The sequence below is a fragment of the Gekko japonicus genome, unplaced genomic scaffold (assembly GCF_001447785.1).
Source record: "Gekko japonicus isolate JY-2015 unplaced genomic scaffold, Gekko_japonicus_V1.1 scaffold2415, whole genome shotgun sequence".
Taxonomy (NCBI): Eukaryota; Metazoa; Chordata; class Lepidosauria; order Squamata; family Gekkonidae; genus Gekko; species Gekko japonicus.
The window spans coordinates 229,557-248,136 of record NW_015168117.1 but is presented as its reverse complement, the minus strand read 5'-3'; the positions used below and the strand labels follow the sequence as shown (position 1 = coordinate 248,136).

Below are 18,580 nucleotides of genomic sequence, written 5' to 3'. Positions count from 1 at the left end.
ATGGGGTCGCGAAGAGTCGGACTCGACTGTGCGACTGAACAACAACAAAAATGTACTGCTCACCCTGTAACTCTATGTAGGGACTGGGAACTCTCATGTCATTGCATCTGAGGAAGTGCGCAGAGGAAAGCTGATACCCAGCCAGAATAAAACGTTGAGGGTCTTAAAAGTGCCCCCACTGGACTCGAACTATTCATATGCCAGGGCGGCCAATCATTGAAAGATCCGCTTCTCCGCGGGGCGGGAAGGGCACTCTGCCCATGCTCGGAGGCGCCTATCACTTGCTCACCGGCCACGCGGCTCCCGTTCTTCGGCGGGGCGCTCCGACCACACACCTGGCGCCCCCCGCCTCTCCCCCCCCGTTCACAGCTGGAGCGCCTCCTCCTTCGCCGCCCGCTTCGGATTGCCGGAAAGGCTCCGCCTTCCTTCGCCGCGATAGGTGGGCGAGGCGGGCCCCACGCCCCCTGTTTTGCATACCCCGACGTCAGAGGCGGCCCTCCTCCAATCCGCGGGCGGCTTCCGAGAGCGGGGAAGTGGGGCTCGGGAGGCGAGGCGAGCGGGGCGCAGGGAGGCGAGTGGCCGGCCAAGGCGCGGCGGGGCTCGGGGAGCGGAGCGGCGACGGCGCCCCCCGGAGGACCAGGTGAGCCGGCGGAAGGGAGGGCTGGGCGGGTGAGTGGGCGGCGAAGACAGCCCAGCCTCGGAGCGCAGCGGAGCTCCGGAGAGGCTGGACCGAGGGCAGGCGGAGTTCGCCTCCGCGCCGCTCCGGGAAGTGCGTCCGGGAAGTTTCGGGGGCTCCGGGTTGTCTCCTGCGCCCGGCTCTCTGCCCCGGGGTAGCTGAACGCGGGGTAAGCCTCCTCCCCCGGGGGCTCGCTGCCCACGCGGGGCAGCCCGGGCTCCTCCCCTGGGGGCCGCCGCGCAGCGGTCGCCTCTTCCTCGGGGCTGGAGCCGCGGCTCTCCCCGCCCCCGGTGCCTTCCTGGCCTCGGGACGCCGCAAGAAGTGGAGCCGGGCGAGCTCGACGCGGGCTGGAGGCGGAAGGTGCCGGGCTGCCGGCTGGAGCGGAGCCCTCGCTGGGAAGGAGGAGCCTTCTTTGTGTATTGGTGCCCCCGTCCTCCTCCTCCTCAAGGAGGACCCGAAGAGGCTCCCCTGGTTCTCCTCGCCTCTGTTTCGTCTTCACAACAACCCTGTGAGGTAGGTCTGGCCGGGAGTGTGTGGGTGACTGGCCCCAGGTCTCCCAGCAGAGCTTCTGTGGCACCCGTGGAGATCTGAACCCCGCTCTCCTGGAGCCTAGTCTGTCTCTCTAACCGCTGCACCACGTAGTCTGTTTGTAAGGCGAGAGCAGACCCTCCCCTTACGGGAAGCCCTGATGGACTGGAGCGTAGGGAGTGCCCCCAATAATCCGCCTTCACTTGAGGTATACTGCCTCTGGTGATGGAGGCTCTGTACATCAGGTGGATGTATCCCTATAGCCACCTGATATGAGGCATGGGATTTGTGGTTATTGGTATTGTGCCATCTGTTGGTTTTATGGGTTTTATGTTGTAAGCTGCCCTGAGCCCACTTGTGGGACGGGGTGGGGCGTATAATCATAATTAAGAGATACCCTCTGCTTGTTAGCTTCTGGTTAGAGGGGTGTGCCCCGCCTTTGGTCCGGGGAAGCCTGGTGGACAATATGATGACTATGTGGACTCCTCCTATCACGTTACACTGACCACATGGACTTTATGTCTTACCTACAAAGGAGGAAATACTGTGTCTTATTCCTTGTTATAGTTACAGTATGCACTCATGTTGTTGTTGTGACACCACCAACTTTATAATTGTTTAAGATATTGTTTGTCACTTTCTGATGGCGTTTTCTACTACTGGAATTTGTATGTTTGGAACTTCATGTCTCTGGCAAGAGCCCCCTATAGTGCTGCCCCAGAGACTGTCCCCAAACCTGTTTAGCAGTTTCCTCTGTGTTAAGACACACCAATGCTTCCAGTGTGTGTGCCCTGCCCCCTTCGGCGGGCTTGTCGGGTCTCTGGGAAGAGACTTCCTGGGGTGTCCTGTCTCTGGGCATGGTCTGGTGTTGTCTGATTGAATCATGTTGTATATTGCTGGTTAGGGTTAGAGTTAGAAAGTTGGACTATTAGTGAAGTAAACAAATTAGTAAATTCGGGTTCACTCTCTGCTCCCTCACGAGGGGTGGCAGAGGATCACCGTCTGCCCCATGGAACGGCATTCTTGGACTGGTCCCTTCCTGGCATGCACCCCCCCCCCGACCTTCCTTTTTCTCCCCCGGCTTTCCCCGAACCTTCAGATCATGGAACTTCTTGACCGCTGACCCTTTGAGGGTTCCTAAGGCTGCACGGGTGTTTTATGTTGTCTTCCTTCTCTTCTAATGCCGTTCTTATTATAGGGATGTGCATCTTACTCTGAGCACCTTTTGAAATGGAAAAAATTACTTGATGGATTTTAAAACGAACGTTGTCTTTTAGCAGTTGGGTTCAGAACATAAAAAGAGCCCTGCTGGAAGTGGCCAACCAGTTCCTCTGGAGGGCCAACAACAGGGCAGAGAGGCCGAGGCCTTCATAAGAACATCAGAAGAGCCCTGCTGGATCAGACCAGTGAGGGTCCACCTAGTCCAGCATCCTGCCTCACACAGTGGCCAACCAGTTCCTCTGGAGGGCCAAGAACAGGGCACAGAGGCCGAGGCCCTCATGTTGCCTCCTGGCTAGTACCCTCTAGTGGACCTGTCCTCATGGATCTGTCTAATCCCCTTGTGAAGCTGTCTGTGCCTTTGGCCATTGCTACATCCCCTGGCAGAGGGAGAGCTTGCAGTATCTAAAGGTGGCATCTTAAAGAGCAAAGGATAAGAATGGAGGATGGGAGTAGAGATGTAAAATTTCTGGGGGGGGGGAACTGGACATTTTTGGAAAAATTGAAAACAATGCTACATTAGCATCTTTTTCAGATTGAAAGTCATTCTGGAAAGTCATTTAGAAACATAAAATATGACTATGGACATTTTTACTTGGCATGAAATTATCACAACTAGCATATTAAAAATATAGTGTATCCAAACAATTATTACAAACAGAATACCCACCCGCATGCAAAAACAAAACTGAAGCCTGTTCTTTTCTTGTGACAATAGCACCTCCTAAAGGAAGAAATGCATCTTGTGCTTCCATTGGAGAGTTCAGTTTGTAACCTAGGACTTGCTTGTCCTCAGTGCACAAAAATTAGATCAATCTGATACCATACATATTTTTTAGAAATGATTTGGAAAATATTTGAACACCTTGTCCTAAAATATTTTATTCATCATGTTAAAATAAAACGTTCCAGAATCAATTCCCCCCCCCCAATTTTTTGTAAAAGAACAAAAAAAGGCTTCAGGGGAAAAAAAAAAGTCCCCCCCAATTTTTCTGGCTTTTTTTCCAGACCTTCACATCTCTAGATGGGAGAGAAGGAGAGAGAGAAATCTGTTCCTCCATACCTGATGCTGGATTTTTGGGCTTTCCGTTTCTCTGTTCAGAGGCCTCCTCCAGACCCATCTTCTTTTCCTGCATGATCTCCGGCTGTCCCCCGGTATTTTCTCCTTGGTTAATTTGGCAGCCTTCAAGCAGGGCCCATTTTTATTTTTTATTTTTTGTACTGAGCCTGCCAGTTTCGGGTGCTTGGGTAAAATGTAATAAATCAGGCTATGATTAAGCCGAGGCAGGTCTTTCCAGGAAAGAAACCTCCATGTGGCTGAAGGATGTTTAGGGACAATAATAACCTGATTAGGATGGGACCAGTCGCTGTCCTCCCATAAACGAGACCCTGCAATTATTATCAAGTTAAACATTTCTCTTTTGCAAGCTGGGTCAGTTTTACAACAAGAGGTTGCCTGCGGAAAAGGGACTGAGTTCCCTGGTTTGTGAATCTGGGTGGAATTTGCTCTGCCTGCAATTTGTATAAACATCTGGAGCAGAGGTCCATCAGTGGCTATTAGCCACAAGGTACAGATGGAACACTCTGTCTGGGGCTCTGATGCGCTGTCTTTTTGTTTCTTGGGAGGGCTTCTGGAGTTCTGGCCCTGCTGGTGGACCTCCTGATGGCACCTGGGCTTTGGCCGCACAGTGTGTCAGAGTCTTGGACTGGGTGAGCCATTGGCCCGATCCGTCATGCCGTCTCTCATGTTCATTTGGGATGTGTGTGTTATGTGTGACTATCCTGTGTCAGAGTCCAATGTGCTTTGGACGCATTCGTGAGCGATTAGTTGTTACACCAGCGTGCCTCATACAGAATCAAAGTGGCTGTCTGAGATCTCAGGTGGAGGTCTTTCACATCTGCTGCCCAATCGCTTTCATAAGAACACGAGAGAAGCCAATGCTGGATCAGGCCAATGGACCATCCAGTCCAACACTCTGAGTCACACAGTGGCCAGAAATACCAGGTGCCATCAGTAGGTCCAGCAGTGGGGCCGGGACACTAGAAGCCCTCCCACTATTGCCCCCCCCCAGCACCAAGAATACGCAGCATCCCTTGCCCCAGCCTGTGAGTTCCTGTCTACACCTTGTGGCTATTGCTAATAGCCACTGATGGACTTCTGCTCCATACATTTATCCCATTCCCTCTTGAAGCCGCCTGTGCTTGTAGCCGCCACCACCTCCTGCGGCAGTGAATTCCCTGTGTTAATCACTCTTTGGGGGAAGAAGGACTTCCTTTAATCAGTTGGGCATGTAAAGGATTGAACTTGGGATGTTTGGTGTGCGGAGCAGAGACTTGGCCACTGAGCCACGGCCCCTTCTCTGTCGCAGTAATGGTGGGGAGGAGGACGCTGGGGGCGCTTGGCGCTCTCCAAGAACTTGGGGTGGGGAGGAAGTCATACCTGCTGGTCTTGGAGAATATGGCTTGACTCATGCTGTCCTGGTGCATTTCCTGACTTGGCTTCAGTTTGTGGACACGGCTTTCTCCCTTGGTCTGTATGCTGGGTTGGTTGATTTTCTTGATGGTTAACTCTTTGTCAAAGGGTGACAGTTAACTCTTCGTCAAAGGGGGGTGCTTCTGTCCCATTTGTCCATCTTTCATGTCCCACAGGAGACTTGGTTGTTCCCTATGTATCAGTCTGACCCCTGCTAAGGAGGGCAATTCCAGAGCATTAAGGGCGCTTCAGTTTTACCTCTCCTGCTTCAGCCTCCTGAAGTTGTTTTTCTGGGGGGGTGCGTGAAGGGTCTGCAGTAAGGTGTAAAAAGGTAAAGGTCTCCCTCGCTCAAAAGCCAGTCGAGTCCGACTCTAGGGTTGAGGTGCTCATCTCCGTTTCCAAGCCGAAGAACCAGCGCTGTCTGAAGACATTTCCGTGGTCACGTGGCCGGCATGACTAAATACCAAGGCGCACGGAATGCTGTTCCCTTCCCACCGAAGTGGTACCTATTTATCTACTTGCAATGTCTTGTTTTCGAACTGCTAGGCTGGCAGGAGCTGGAACTAGAGATGGAAGCTCACTCCATCATGCGGCACCCGGGTCTCGAACTGCTGAACTACTGGGTACCCCCTCTCTCCCTCCTTCCTTTCTGGCGCTTGATTAAAAGCATTCCTATTTATTTCACTATTCACAGTGTGTTTTTCCGCTGCTTTTAATTGGCTGTTTATGGCTGCTTTTTTCTCAGTGTGTGTTTTTAAAAATATTTTTATCGAAATGTAATCTTTGATGTTTTATGTTCAAGCGTCTCGGGCGGTTTCTTTGGAAAGTGCGGCCTGGGGGCGGTGGGTGGCCAAAGTGTGTTTGTGACACTGAAATCAGGAGTTTTGCGGTTATAGCCATTCTGATGGATCGGTCCTGCATTTCCCAGTTTGCACGTTATCCTGGTGAGACAAAAAAAAAAAGGCAGACGTGAGATGATATGTCAGCATTTGGTTGCTTCTTTAGAAAGCAGAAAACCAGCCCCTTAAACCTATTGAAGAAATGGACGGAGAGCTCTCTGTGTGTGTATTTATAGAATGATGACTCTACCTAACCCAAATCCACCTCTGTGTTCTGTTAGTAGTTATGTCCTCTGCTTTTAAAATACACAGTCATGATTAGGAGTTATACATGTGTCCTCATTGCCTTACGCAGTGACCTAGGTAAAAACAGGCAGGTGTCTGCCCACAAGGAGCTTACAGTTGGGGGGGGAGGAGTGAGAGTTAGAGGTGCCCGCCACAAGTGGGTTTGAAGGAAAAGAGGGGAATGGCAGCAGGGGGCAGGAATGGGGAGGAAAAATCCAAGTCCAGGAGCACCTTAAGAGACCCACACGTTTTTCCAGGGTATGAACTTTCATGAGTCAAGGCTCAAAGAGCTAGTTTGGTGTAGTGGTTGAGTGCGCGGACTCTAATGTGGGAGAACCAAGTTTGATTCCCCAGTCCTCCACTTGCAGCTGCCGGATGACTTTGGGCAAGCCATGGTTCTGTCAGAGCTGTTCTCTCAAGGGCAGTTCTGGAAAGAGCTCTCTCAGCCCCACCTGCCTCACAGGGTGTCTGTTGTGGGGAGTTTCAGAGTTTGTAAGCTGCTCTGAGACTCTTGAGTGAAGGGCGGGGTATAAATCCAAGCCAGTGTTCCCTCTAAGCTGTGAAGTCTTGTGAGCAAAAATTCTACTTTGTGAGCTACTTGCATTAAAGTTGTGAGCGAGCAATTTGGCTCCTGCATAAGTTAGTTTGTTCTGGAGCCATCCTTCCTGAGCTAGGACAAAAATGTGTGAGCCGGAGGCTAAAAAACTGAGCTAGCTCACGCTAACTCAGCTTAGAGGGAACACTGAATCCAACCTCCTCTTCTTCTTTGTCAGATGTCTGACTGAGTCAGGTTTGAGTCACGGAAGCTGCTACTCTGGAAAATTTTGTGGGACTCTGAGGTGCTACTGGGTCTTGCTTATTGTTCTGGTAGTGCAGACCAACATGGATACCCACCTGAAGCAGTGAACGGGGATGGTGTTCCTTTTGGGGGAGCAACACGGAGTCTCTGGGTTGTCAGAGAATGATCATGTAGATCTTCCCATCGGTTAAAAACTGGCTGAACGGCAAAAAGCTGAGAGGAAGAGATTGGATTTATACCCCGCCCTTCACTACCCGAAGGAGTCTCAGAGCAGCTTACAATCTCCCTTCCTTTCCCCTCCCCACAACAGACACCCTGGGAGGTGGGTGGGGCTGAGAGAGCTCTTTCCAGAACTGCTTGTGAGAGAGCAGCTCTGAGAGAACTTGTGACTGACCCAAGGCCACAGCAGCAGCTTCATGTGGAAGAGTGGGAAATCAAACCTGGTTCTCCCAGATTAGAGTCCACACTCCGAACCACTACGCCACACTGGCTCAGTGACCAGTTCTTGGCGATGGAGAGAAATGAGCGGGGGGTCCCACATGGATTGGTACTGTTCATTTTCTTCACCAGTTTGGTGTCGTGGTTAAGTGCGCGGACTCTAATCTGGGAGCACCAGGTTTGATTCCCCACTCCTCCTCCACTTGGACCTGGGTGGATGACCTTGGGCAAGCCGTAGTTCTGATAAGAGCTGTTCTTGAAAAATAGAAGTTTCTGTCAGAGCTCTCTCAGCCCCACCGACCTCACAGGGTGTCTATTGTGGGGAGGGGAAGGGAAAGGGGTTTGTAAACCGCTCTGAGGCTCCTTTGGATAGTGAAGGGCGGGGTATAAATCCAATCTCCTCTTCTCTTCTTCATAGGTAATCTGAAATTGGAGGTAAGCCATGAAATGCCAACAGTTGCAGGTGGGAGAAGTTTTGTTTGGGATGGGGAAAACACAGGGTGAGGCACAAAGGACTTCACTGACTTGGGGGAAGAGGTAACAAAACGGCACAAGAAACTCAGCGCAAGTGGGGCGGAGAGAGTTGACCAAGAGAAATTTTTGTCCCAAATCCTAGAACTTGAGGGCATCCAATGAAGCTCATGGGCAGTACGCTCAGGACAGACAAAAGGAAATACTTTTTTTTTTTTTTGCACAGGGAGTGATTAAAATGTGGGCTTTTCTGCCAGGGGATGCTGTGATGGCCGCAGGAATAGACAGCTTTCAAAGGGGATTACATGGATTCAAGGCGGTGAGGTCTTTCAGGGGCTACTAGCCATGGTGATTGAGGGGAACCTCCACATTCAGAGGCACTAATCCTCTGAATTGCAGTGCCAGGAGGCAACAACAGGGGAAGGCCTCAGCCTCTTTGTTGCTGGCCCTCCAGAGGAACTGCTTGGCCACCGTGTGAGACAGGATGCTGGACTAGATGGACCACTGGTCAGATCCAGCAGGGCTCTTCTGATGTTCTTATGAAGGCCTGGGCCTCTCTGCCCGGTTGTTGGCCCTCCAGAGGAACTGGTTGGCCACTGTGTGAGACGGGATGCTAGACTGGATGAACCACTGGTCAGATCCAGCAGGGCTCTTCTGATGTTCTTATGAAGGCCTGGGCCTCTCTGCCCGGTTGTTGGCCCTCCAGAGGAACTGCTTGGCCACCGTGTGAGACAGGATGCTGGACTAGATGGACCACTGGTCAGATCCAGCAGGGCTCTTCTGATGTTCTTATGAAGGCCTGGGCCTCTCTGCCCGGTTGTTGGCCCTCCAGAGGAACTGACTGGCCCCTGTGTGAGACGGGATGCTGGACTAGATGGACCCTCACTGGTCTGACCCAGCAGGGCTCTTCTTGATGTGCTTATGAAGACCTCGGACTACACGCCCTGTTGTTTGCCCTCCAGAGGAACTGGTTTTCCACCGTGTGAGACAGCATGCTGGACTAGATGGACCACTGGTCAGATCCAGCAGGGCTCTTCTGATGTCCTTATGAAGGCCTCAGCCTCTCTGCCCTGTTGTTGGCCCTCCAGAGGAACTGGTTGGCCACTGTGTGAAACAGGATGTTGGACTAGATGGACCCTCAGTGGTCTGATTCAGCAGGGCTCTTCTGATGCTCTTATGAAGGCCTCGGCCTCTCTGCCCTGTCGTTGGCCCTCCAGAGGAACTGGTTGGCCACTGTGTGAAACAGGATGTTGGACTAGATGGACCCTCAGTGGTCTGATTCAGCAGGGCTCTTCTGATGCTCTTATGAAGGCCTCGGCCTCTCTGCCCTGTCGTTGGCCCTCCAGAGGAACTGGTTGGCCACTGTGTGAAACAGGATGTTGGACTAGATGGACCCTCAGTGGTCTGATTCAGCAGGGCTCTTCTGATGCTCTTATGAAGGCCTCGGCCTCTCTGCCCTGTCGTTGGCCCTCCAGAGGAACTGGCTGGCCACTGTGTGAGACAGGATGCTGGACTAGGTGGACTCTCACTGGTCTGATCCAGCAGGGCTTTTCTTATGTTCTTAAGTAAGGTTGAAGTGTTGTGCGTTAGGATAAAACCCTGTGCAATATGGTTCACAAACCTGGATAAATGTGACTGGCCTGTACTGCTGCATATAGTTTATTGTGTGTAGGGTTTTCTTATGTAACTTCTGCACTGCTTAATGTATCTTGCTAGAATGTAAGCTGTGCTTCAGTTTTTTGGGGAGGTTCCAGGCTTCTGCGATCCTACAGTATTAGGTTGTTGAATGTCCCGTTTTGTCGACTGCAGTGACTCACTCTGGGTCATCCACCTTGAGTCCTTATGAGAAAGGCGGGCTAGAAATAATGTAGATACAATAAGGGAGACGATCCTGGTGTGACGGTGAACTGCTTGCTGAAAACGTCGGCTCGATGGACAGTAGTTTTTGAAAGAAGCGGGGTGACTTCCTTGGTAGGGATTTTCAGGGAATAAAACGGCCGATAAAATGATGCCTTTGTACAAACGTGATGTGACCTCATTCAGAGGAGCATGTCCTGTTCCGGTTGTTGTGTCTGAAAAGGGTTACTGCAGAACTGGGAAAAGCACTGAAGCAGGCAACTGAAATCGTCATAGAACTGGAGCACCATTAATAACAGCTTCATTTGTAGTCCGTTTTTTTCACGGTGACTCAAGGTGATTTGCAAATATGGTCTGAGCGGCTTCTAGCTGTGGTGACTAAAGTGAACCTCCATGTTCAGAGGCAGTCAGCCCCTGAATCCCAGAGCCAGGAAGCAGCATTGGGGAAGGCCTCGGCCTCTGTTCCCTGCTGTTGGCCCTCCAGAGGAACTGGTTTTCCACTGTGCGAGACAGGATGCTGGACTAGATGGTCTGATCCAGCAGGGCTCTTCTGATGTTCTTAGGAAGGCCTCGGCCTCTGTGGCCTGCTGTTGGCCCTCCAGAGGAACTGGTTTTCCACTGTGCGAGACAGGATGCTGGACTAGATGGACCCTCACTGGTCTGATCCAGCAGGGCTCTTCTGATGTTCCTCTCAGGGAAAGGCCTCGGCCTCTTTGCCCTGTTGTTGGTCCTGCAGAGGAGCTGGTTGGCCACTGTGTGAGACATGATGCTGGACTAGATGGATACTCACTGGGTTGATCCAGCAGGGCTCTTCTGATGTTCTTCTATGCCCTGTTGTTGGTCCTCCAGAGGAACTGGCTGGCCCCTGTGTGAGGCAGGATGCTGGACTAGATGGACCACTGACCTGATCCAGCAGGGTCCTTCCGATGTTCTTATGAAGGCCTCGGCCTCTATGCCGTGTTGTTGTCCCTCCAGAGGAACTGGTTGGCCACTGTGTGAGATGGGATGCTGGACTGGATGGACCCTAACTTGTCTGATCCAGCAGGGCTCTTTTGATGTTCTTATGAGGGCCATGTCCTCTCTGCCCTGTTGTTAGTAGTCTAGAGGAACTGGTTGGCCACTGTATGAGACAGGATGCTGGAATAGATGGACCACTGGTCTAATCCAGCAGGGCTCCTCTGATGCTCTAATGAGGGCCTCAGCCTCTGTGCCCTGTTTTGGCACTCCAGAGGAACTAGTTGGCCACTTTGTGAGACAGAATGCTGGACTAGATGGGCCACTGGTCTGATCCAGCAGGGCTCTTCTGATGTTCTTATGAAGGCCTCGGCCTCTCTGCCCTGTTGCAGGCCCTCCAGAGGAACTGGCTGGCCACTCTGTGAGACAGGATGCTGGACTAGATGGACCATTGGTCTGATCCAGCAGGGCCCTTCCGATGTTCTTATGAAAGCCTTGGCCTCTATGCCCTGTTGTCAGCCCTTCAGAGGAACTGGTTGTCCAATATGTGAGATTGGATGCTGGACTAGGTGGACCCTCACTGGCCTGATCCAACAGGGCTCTTCTTGATGTATTTATGAAGGCCTCGGCCTCTCTGCCCTGTGGTTGGACCTCCAGAGGAACTGGTTTTCCACTGTGTGAGATGGGTTGCTGGACTCGATGGACCCTCACTGGTCTGATCCAGCAGGGTTCTTCTTGTGCTCTTAATTATCCAGTCAATTAGCCAGCAAATTATGAAGCATGATAAAAAAGCTTTTGAATCTAATAGCAAGAATTCTTGATAAAACAGAACAGTGCAGTCGGCCTGGGCAGATTACAGGTACAAGAAAGATGATTCGGTTGATAAATGAGCGGAGTACGAAATATGATAACGCAATTCAGGCTAATGTCGAAGACTCCAAGTCATACGGCAGGTCTGGGATTGAAGAATTGGGAAAACAGCGCAAGCGAACAAAAGGCTGTCAAGGGCAATCGATACAGGTAAAATTTATCCACTATAAAAGTCCCCCCCTGAGCTGATCCGTTGCAACGCTACGTCGCTCCCTCTGCCGGAATGCCCTCCTGAACAATTCTGTTTTGCACCATTTCTGTGGAACAGTAGACTCTGTGGGGGCTTTGTGTATAGCCCCAGGCAGGCCGTTCCTGTAATGTGAACGGGCAGTTGCTGGTTTTGCCTTTTGGCGGGGTGGCACCTTCCGGATGCCGGCTCAGGTGAGCTGTCACAGCAGAACACAGCAGCAGAGGCAATCCTGCAGGTATCCGCCTCCCGTGCCTTCGAGAGGGCTTCGTAGCTCACACCTCGAACTGGACCCGGTAACTGATTGATTTGAGTGGATAGTCGTGTCGATCTGGGGCAGAAGTTTAGTTTATTCAACTTCTATCCCGCCCTCTCCGCTGAAGCAGGCTCAGGGCGACTTACGCAGTGCTGTAGCTGATAAAACGATTAGATAAAATTGCAATACAATAGATCTAAAAACAATACATAAAGTGCTAGTACAATGTAACGGTGGCGGGACTCCGGCAGTCAATTAACAACACGGTCTGGATCATATCAACTGAGCACAGGCTACTCAGTATCATCGACGTTGTTGTTATTGATGTTATCACTAATATTATTAATTATATTGGGGCCCAGGCCTCAGATGGATGAGTGCGGCTCCTTAATCGAAAGCCTGGTGGAAGAGCTCTGTCTTACAGGCCCTGCGGAACGGCTAAAGGTCCCACAGGGCCCTGACGTCTTCCAGGAGCTCATTCCACCAGTATGGAGCCGCCACTGAAAAGGCCCCGGCCCTCGTTGCTGCTAGCCTGGCTTCTCTGGGGCCTGGAAGAACCAAGTGATTTTTGGACCCAGATCGAAGTGCTCTCTGGGGAACACATGGGGAAAGGTGGTCCCTTAGAAGAGCAAGGTTCAAGTCCAGTAGCCCCTTCCAGGCCAAGAAGGTTTCTGGGGTAGAGGTTTTTCAAGAGTCAGTCCTTCCTTCATCAGATACAAGCAGGTAACCGATTGAAGAAGAAGAGGAGGGTGGATTGATACCCCGCCCTTCACTACCCAAAGGAGTCTCAGAGCGGCTTACAAACTCCTTTCCCTCCCCCTTCCCACAACACACACCCCTGTGAGGGAGGTGGGGCTGAGAGAGCTCTTGACAGAAAAGACTCTTTTCCAAGGACAGCTCAAGGGGTTTGCGTTCTAAATTTAGTTGAGACCAGGGATGGAATGTGTTCTTAAATAGGGTGGTGTTTTGTGTTTTTTAAAGCAACCCTTTAAAGCACTGTACTGTTTCAGGCTCTCCTGGGGAGCATAAATCCATGTTGACAACAAAAGCCGGGCTTCCAAGAAGTATGTCATTGCTAAGCAATATCTGTTTCCTTGGAAGTGGGGGGCTCTGCCCTCTGATGGGAGCGCATCCGTGGACAGTACTTGCAGCAGTAATGAGGCAGGTTCTTGTTGTTGGGCTGACAGTTGGGCAGGTAAGAGGATGCGGCGGGTGTTGGGATGTAACTTGGTTTTTTGGAGCCGATCCTGTCCTTTGTCTCTTTTAGAACTTGTGTTAGATTTCTTTTTCGTTGCCACATGCATGCAAGGAAATGAAGCTATCGTGTGTGTGGTGGTGGTAGTGGTGGGGGAAGATGTTTGGAGATGATTCGCTGGGATCGGTCACTTCCCCTTTTCTGCAGAATCCAGCTTGAGAGATCTGGCCCAGTGTGGCTTTCGAACTGTTCTCTTCCAGACTATAAGAACATAAGAAGATAAGAGAAGCCAGTGTTGGATCAGGCCAGTGGCCCATCCAGTCCAACACTCTGGTGTCACACAGTGGCCAGAAATACCAGGTGCCATCAGGAGGTCCAGCAGTGGGGCCAGGGCACTATTTATTATATTTATTATTTATTTATTGTTTATATTTATACCCCGCCCTTCCCAAAGGGCTCAGGGCGGCTTACAGAGGCAAGGCAAACCTCGCCATAATAAAACATAATATATATAATAGATTAGAACATAATATATCTTAAAATCCTAATTTAAAATGAGGTGTTCAGACTTCCATAGTCCAAAGATGACGGATCGCCAGTCCGGAGTTCCAAGTAGGCGGCTTAGGGATTCTTCCATTCTGATGTTTCCTCAGGGCCTCAACCGGCTCATGGCGGTGGTGGTATAGTAGGGGCGGCAGCTCCTACTCAAAAGCCTGGCAGAAGAGCTCCGTCTTACAGGCCCTGCGGAACTGCACAAGATCCTGCAGGGCCCAGATCTCCCCTGGGAGCTCATTCCACCAGGTAGGAGCCGCCACTGAGAAAGCCCTGGTCCTAGTAGCGGCTAGTTTGATGTCCTTGGGGCCTGGGATGGCTAACAAGTTTTGGGCCCCTGACCGTAGTGCTCTTGGGGGAACATGCGGGGAAAGGTGGTCCCTCAGGTAGGCTGGACCCTGGACCGCTAGAAGCCCTCCCACTATTCCCCCCCCAAAAAGCACCAAGAATACAGAGCATCACCTGCCCCAGCCTGTGAGTTTCTATCTATACCTTGTGGCTAAGAGCCACTGATGGACCTCTGCTCCATATGTTTATCCAGTTGCCTCTTGAAGCCGTCCATGCCTGTAGCCGCCACCACCTCCTGTGGCAGTGAATTCTACGTGTGAATCACTCTTTGGGTGAAGAAGGACTTCCTTTTATTTGTTCTAACCCGACTGCTCGGCAATTTCATGGAGTGCCCACGAAGTTTTTGTATTGTGAGAAAGGGAGAAGAGTACTTCTTTCTCTACCTGCTCTATCCCATGCGTAACCTTATAAACCTCGATCATGTCACCCCTCAGCCGTTGTTTCTCAAAGCTATAGAGCCCCAGGCGCTTTAACCTTTCTTCGTGGGGAAAGTGTTTCCAACCCTTTTATCCTTCTAGTTGCCCTTTTCTGCACTTTCCCCAAGGCTATAATATCCTTTTTGAGGTGCAGTGACCAGAACTGTACACAGGACTCCAAATGTGGACACACCATCGATTTATACAGGAGCATTATGATACTGGCTGATTTGTTTTCAATCCCCTTCCTAATAATCCCCAGCTATGAGCAGGAGAAAGCAAATTTGAGGCCTGGCAGAGGAGAAGAGCCCTGACCTGGATAGCCCAGACTCGCCTGGCCATGTCAGACCTCAGAAGCTAAGCAGGGTCGACCCTGGTTAGGACTTGGACGGGAGACCACCAAGGAAGCCCAGGATTGCTGCACAGGGGCAGACAATGGAAAACCATCCTTGTTGGATCTCGGAAGCTGAGCAGGGTGGCCGGCCCTAGATTGAATTTGGACGGGAGACCACCAAGGAATACCAGAGTCGTGACGTGGAGGCAGGCGATGGCAAAACCCCCTCTGAACGTCTCGTGTCTTGAAAACCCTGCGAGGTCGCTATAACTCAGTTGCGACTTGATGGCAAAAAAGGGAAGGCACTTAAACGGATGTATCTCCCCAAATGTGAGCGTCTCTGTCTTGGTTTGTAGTCAAGGAAACGACTGCCGTTGGTCAGGTTGAGCAATAGAACGTGTCTGGCGTGGCAGTTGCTATTTCAGCTGGGGCCTTCGAGGCACTGAATGCAATTCTGCCCCTGGAGGTTTCTGCAGATCAGAGAACTTTTGGTCCTCCTGTTTTTCTGTCGGTAGAATTAGCCGACTCAGACACTTTCCACTCTGGGAAAGGACGATGCCCACGAGCATGACCGTAGCAGGCGCCTCTCCCCCCCCCCCCCCCGTTCATTTCAAGTGGAAATGCGCAGGCCGGCTTTACAAAGAATCTATATTTTGGTCGCTGCTTCGCTTCTCTGGTTTGAGATTTCAGTAGGTGCCTCGAATGCCTCCGGTTCTCTTTGGCGTGGGCCCGTTTGGTGTCGTGGTTAAGTGCGCGGACTCTAATCTGGGAGAACCGGGTCTGATTCCCCACTCCTGCTCCACATGCAGCTGCTGGATGACCTTGGGCAGGCCACAGGTCTGACGAGAGCTGTCCTTGAAAAAGAGCAGTTTCTGTCAAGAGCTCTCTCAGCCCCGCCTCCCTCACAGGGTGTCTGTTGTGGGGAGGGGAAGGGAAAGGCGTTTGCAAGCCGCTCTGAGACTCCCTTGGGTAGTCAAGGGTGGGGTATCAATCCAATCTCTCCTCCTCCTCCTCGTCTTGTGCTGCTGGGTGTCATTCCTGTCCAGAGTCTGGCTCTTTGGGAGGTTATCTGCTTTTACTTTCAAGTGTGCTCCGGGCGATTCCTGGGCCTCGGCAGTATCCGTTTTCGGCACCATTTCTCACGTGCCCAGAGAGTTTGGCCTCCGGACAGAAGTGGCTTGCTGGGTACGAATGCTTGGCATTGGTTTCCTCAAGAGCAGGCTTTGTACAGCCGGTGACTCATCGAAGCCGAGCCCAGTCTTGTATGGGTGCCAGCCTGCCGGGTGCCACCAGCCTTCCTGTTCTTGCTTCCTTCCCGTCTGGGGCTCGGAGCACCTGGCGGGCCATAGGAGTGGGCAGGTGGGCCGTGTTCCACTCAGTGGGTCTTCGGGAGCTTGAGCTTGCCTTAGAGGGCCGCTGCCTCCGTCCATAGCTGGGGTCGGCCTGCCAGGGCCTGCGTGTGCCATCTGTTCGGCTGGGCGAGCTGCCCCTCCGATTTGCTTGGCCGAGCGGTGGCCAGTCTTTACGGGAAGCGTGATGCCGCAATGAAGTCCAAAGGACGGCCTCATGCTGCCGTCGGATAGACTGGGCACAGCACCCCCTCTGTGTGTTAACTGGCCTGATCTGTCATTGGCCTGCTCCCTTAAGAAGGGGGCACTGGAGAGAAGAGGCGGGCAGGGCAGCAGGCCCTAATCGGGCGCGTGAGCTGTGCCTCGAACCCTCATCGCCAATGTTCCCTCTTAGCTGTGGAGTCTTGTGAGCAAAATTCTACTTTGTGAGCTACTGGCATTGAAAGCTGTGAGCGAGCGATTTGGCTGCTGCATGAATCAGTCTGCTCTGGAGCCCTCCTCCCTGAGCTAAGACAAAAATGTGTGAGCCAGAGGCTAAAAACTACGAGCTAACTCACACTAGCTCAGCTTAGAGGGAACATTGCGGAGTCATAGCCCAAGCCATTTGGGGTAACACAGGGGATCTACCTGTGCTCAGGAGTTCAGAGTGAAAGTCAAAAATAGGATCATAGAATTGGAAGGGACCTCCAAGGTCATCTAGTCCAACCCCTTGCACGTTGCAGGGAGAGATGAAACTCCGTCAGGAACCCCAGCTGAGATTGGGAGCATCTGACTCTTGAAGTGAATACTGGGCAGCGGCGTCTGCTTCCGGCCTACCCCTGTTTTAGTAATTCCCAGGACAGCCCTATAAGGTGGGGCAGTGTTACAGTCAGAGGGGAACAGAAGATCTTGAGGAAGTAGCTCGTCCATTCCATTTACAGCGTGGCTTGACGTGGTGACTTTACGATTTGTGGTTCATCATTCTTTTATCCTTTATATGGTCTTTATATTTATATATCGGCTGATCACGAGAGGGAGGGCAGGAAGGGTTGCCTCAGTGCATAGTTCTCGTGGCCCTTTCTTCCACGCCCAGGGAAATGCTGATCGCCACTTTGGGGTCAGGAAGAAATTGTTCTCCAGGCCAGTTTGGCTGGGGATCCTGGAGGTTTTTTGTTATCTTCTGGGGGTGGAGCAGGGGTCACTGGGGGTGTGGAGGGGGAGGTATTTGAGAATTTCCTGCCTTGTGCAGGGGGTTGGACTAGATGACCCTGGAGGTCCCTTCCAACTCTATGATTCTGTGATTCATGTTGGGAAAGAAAATTAACAACATGGCGGTTCTTTCTGTTGACTAGAATTCAGCACTCCTTGCTGAACTATTTCAGATTTTATAGACCAGCAGCAAGTATTTATATAACCGGGCAACCGGCTTGATGCATACTGCTGTGTCACTTTTCAGTATGTGGGAATCTCTAAACCTCCCCCCCCTTTCCTTTGAATGTATGAAGCTCCCTTCCACTGAATTAGACCACCAGTGCATCAAGTCCAGTATTGTCTGAGCCAGTTTGGTGTCGTGGTTAAGTGCGTGGACTCTAATCTTGGGTGAACTGGGTTTGATTTCCCACTCCTCCTCTGCTTGCAGCTGTTGGATGACCTTGGGCAAGCCATAGTTCTGATAAGAGCTGTTCTTGAAAAAGAGCAGTTTCTGTGAAGAGCTCTCTCAGCCCCACCTACCTCGCAGGGTGCCTGTTGTGGGGAGGGGAAGGGAAAGGAGTTTGTAAGCTGCTCTGAGACTCCCTTGGGTAGTGAAGGGCAGAGTATAAATCCAGTCTCTTCTTCTTCTTCTTCTGAGTTGGAGGTTTTCCCCACCACCTCCTGCCTGGCCCTTTTAGCTGGAGATGCCGGGGATTGAACCTGGGACCTTCTGCATGCCAAGCAGATGCTCAGCCTCTGAGCCACAGCCTGTTGAAGCCCTCTGTTTACATGCAGGTATTCTGGGATAACATTGTTTGTGGGCTGGTGTCGGCGGCCACTCTGAATGGGTCCTTGTAGCTGCCTTCCCACCTGGCCAGCTGCCCCCATGAGGCGGCTCACTGGGGGGCGTTTTACTCCATGGAATTCCACGTACGCCTTCTGAACACCTGAGCAAGATGGGATAGTCCCGCTGTACACTGCATGGGTCAGGCCGCTACCTGGAGTCTTGTGTGCAGTTCTGGAGGCCTCACTTCAGAAAGGGTGTGGACAGACTGAAGAGGGTGCAGAGGAGAGCGGCGAGGATGATCGGGGGCCTGGAGACCAAGATGCCCCGTGAGGAAAGGCCGAGGGACTTCTTGGGAAGGTTCAGTCTGGAGAAGAGGAGGCTGAAAACCCTCCTATTTTTCAATACTCATGGAGCACGAGCAAACAGATCTGTGCTTCACTGAGGTCTCTTCCTGACAGCAGGGAATCCTGATGTTGGCTCAGACCTATTTGTTCAAATCCTTCCCCTAAGCTCTTGAGCCCCCCCCCCCCCCCCCCCCCCCCCCCCCCCCCCCCCCCCCCCCCAAACCAAACAAAAAA

The 18,580-nt window shown here is 51.9% G+C and overlaps 1 protein-coding gene across 1 annotated transcript in view; it reads left to right on the top strand.

The window, feature by feature from the left end:
* Nucleotides 1–576: 576 nt before the first annotated feature.
* Nucleotides 577–18,580, top strand: part of IL1RAP (interleukin 1 receptor accessory protein) — a 125,093-nt gene continuing 107,089 nt past the window's right edge. Inside the window, exon 1 of the mRNA XM_015414877.1 lies at nt 577–640. The gene's annotated coding sequence lies outside the window, so the exon portion shown is untranslated. The remainder of the gene's footprint in view (nt 641–18,580) is intronic.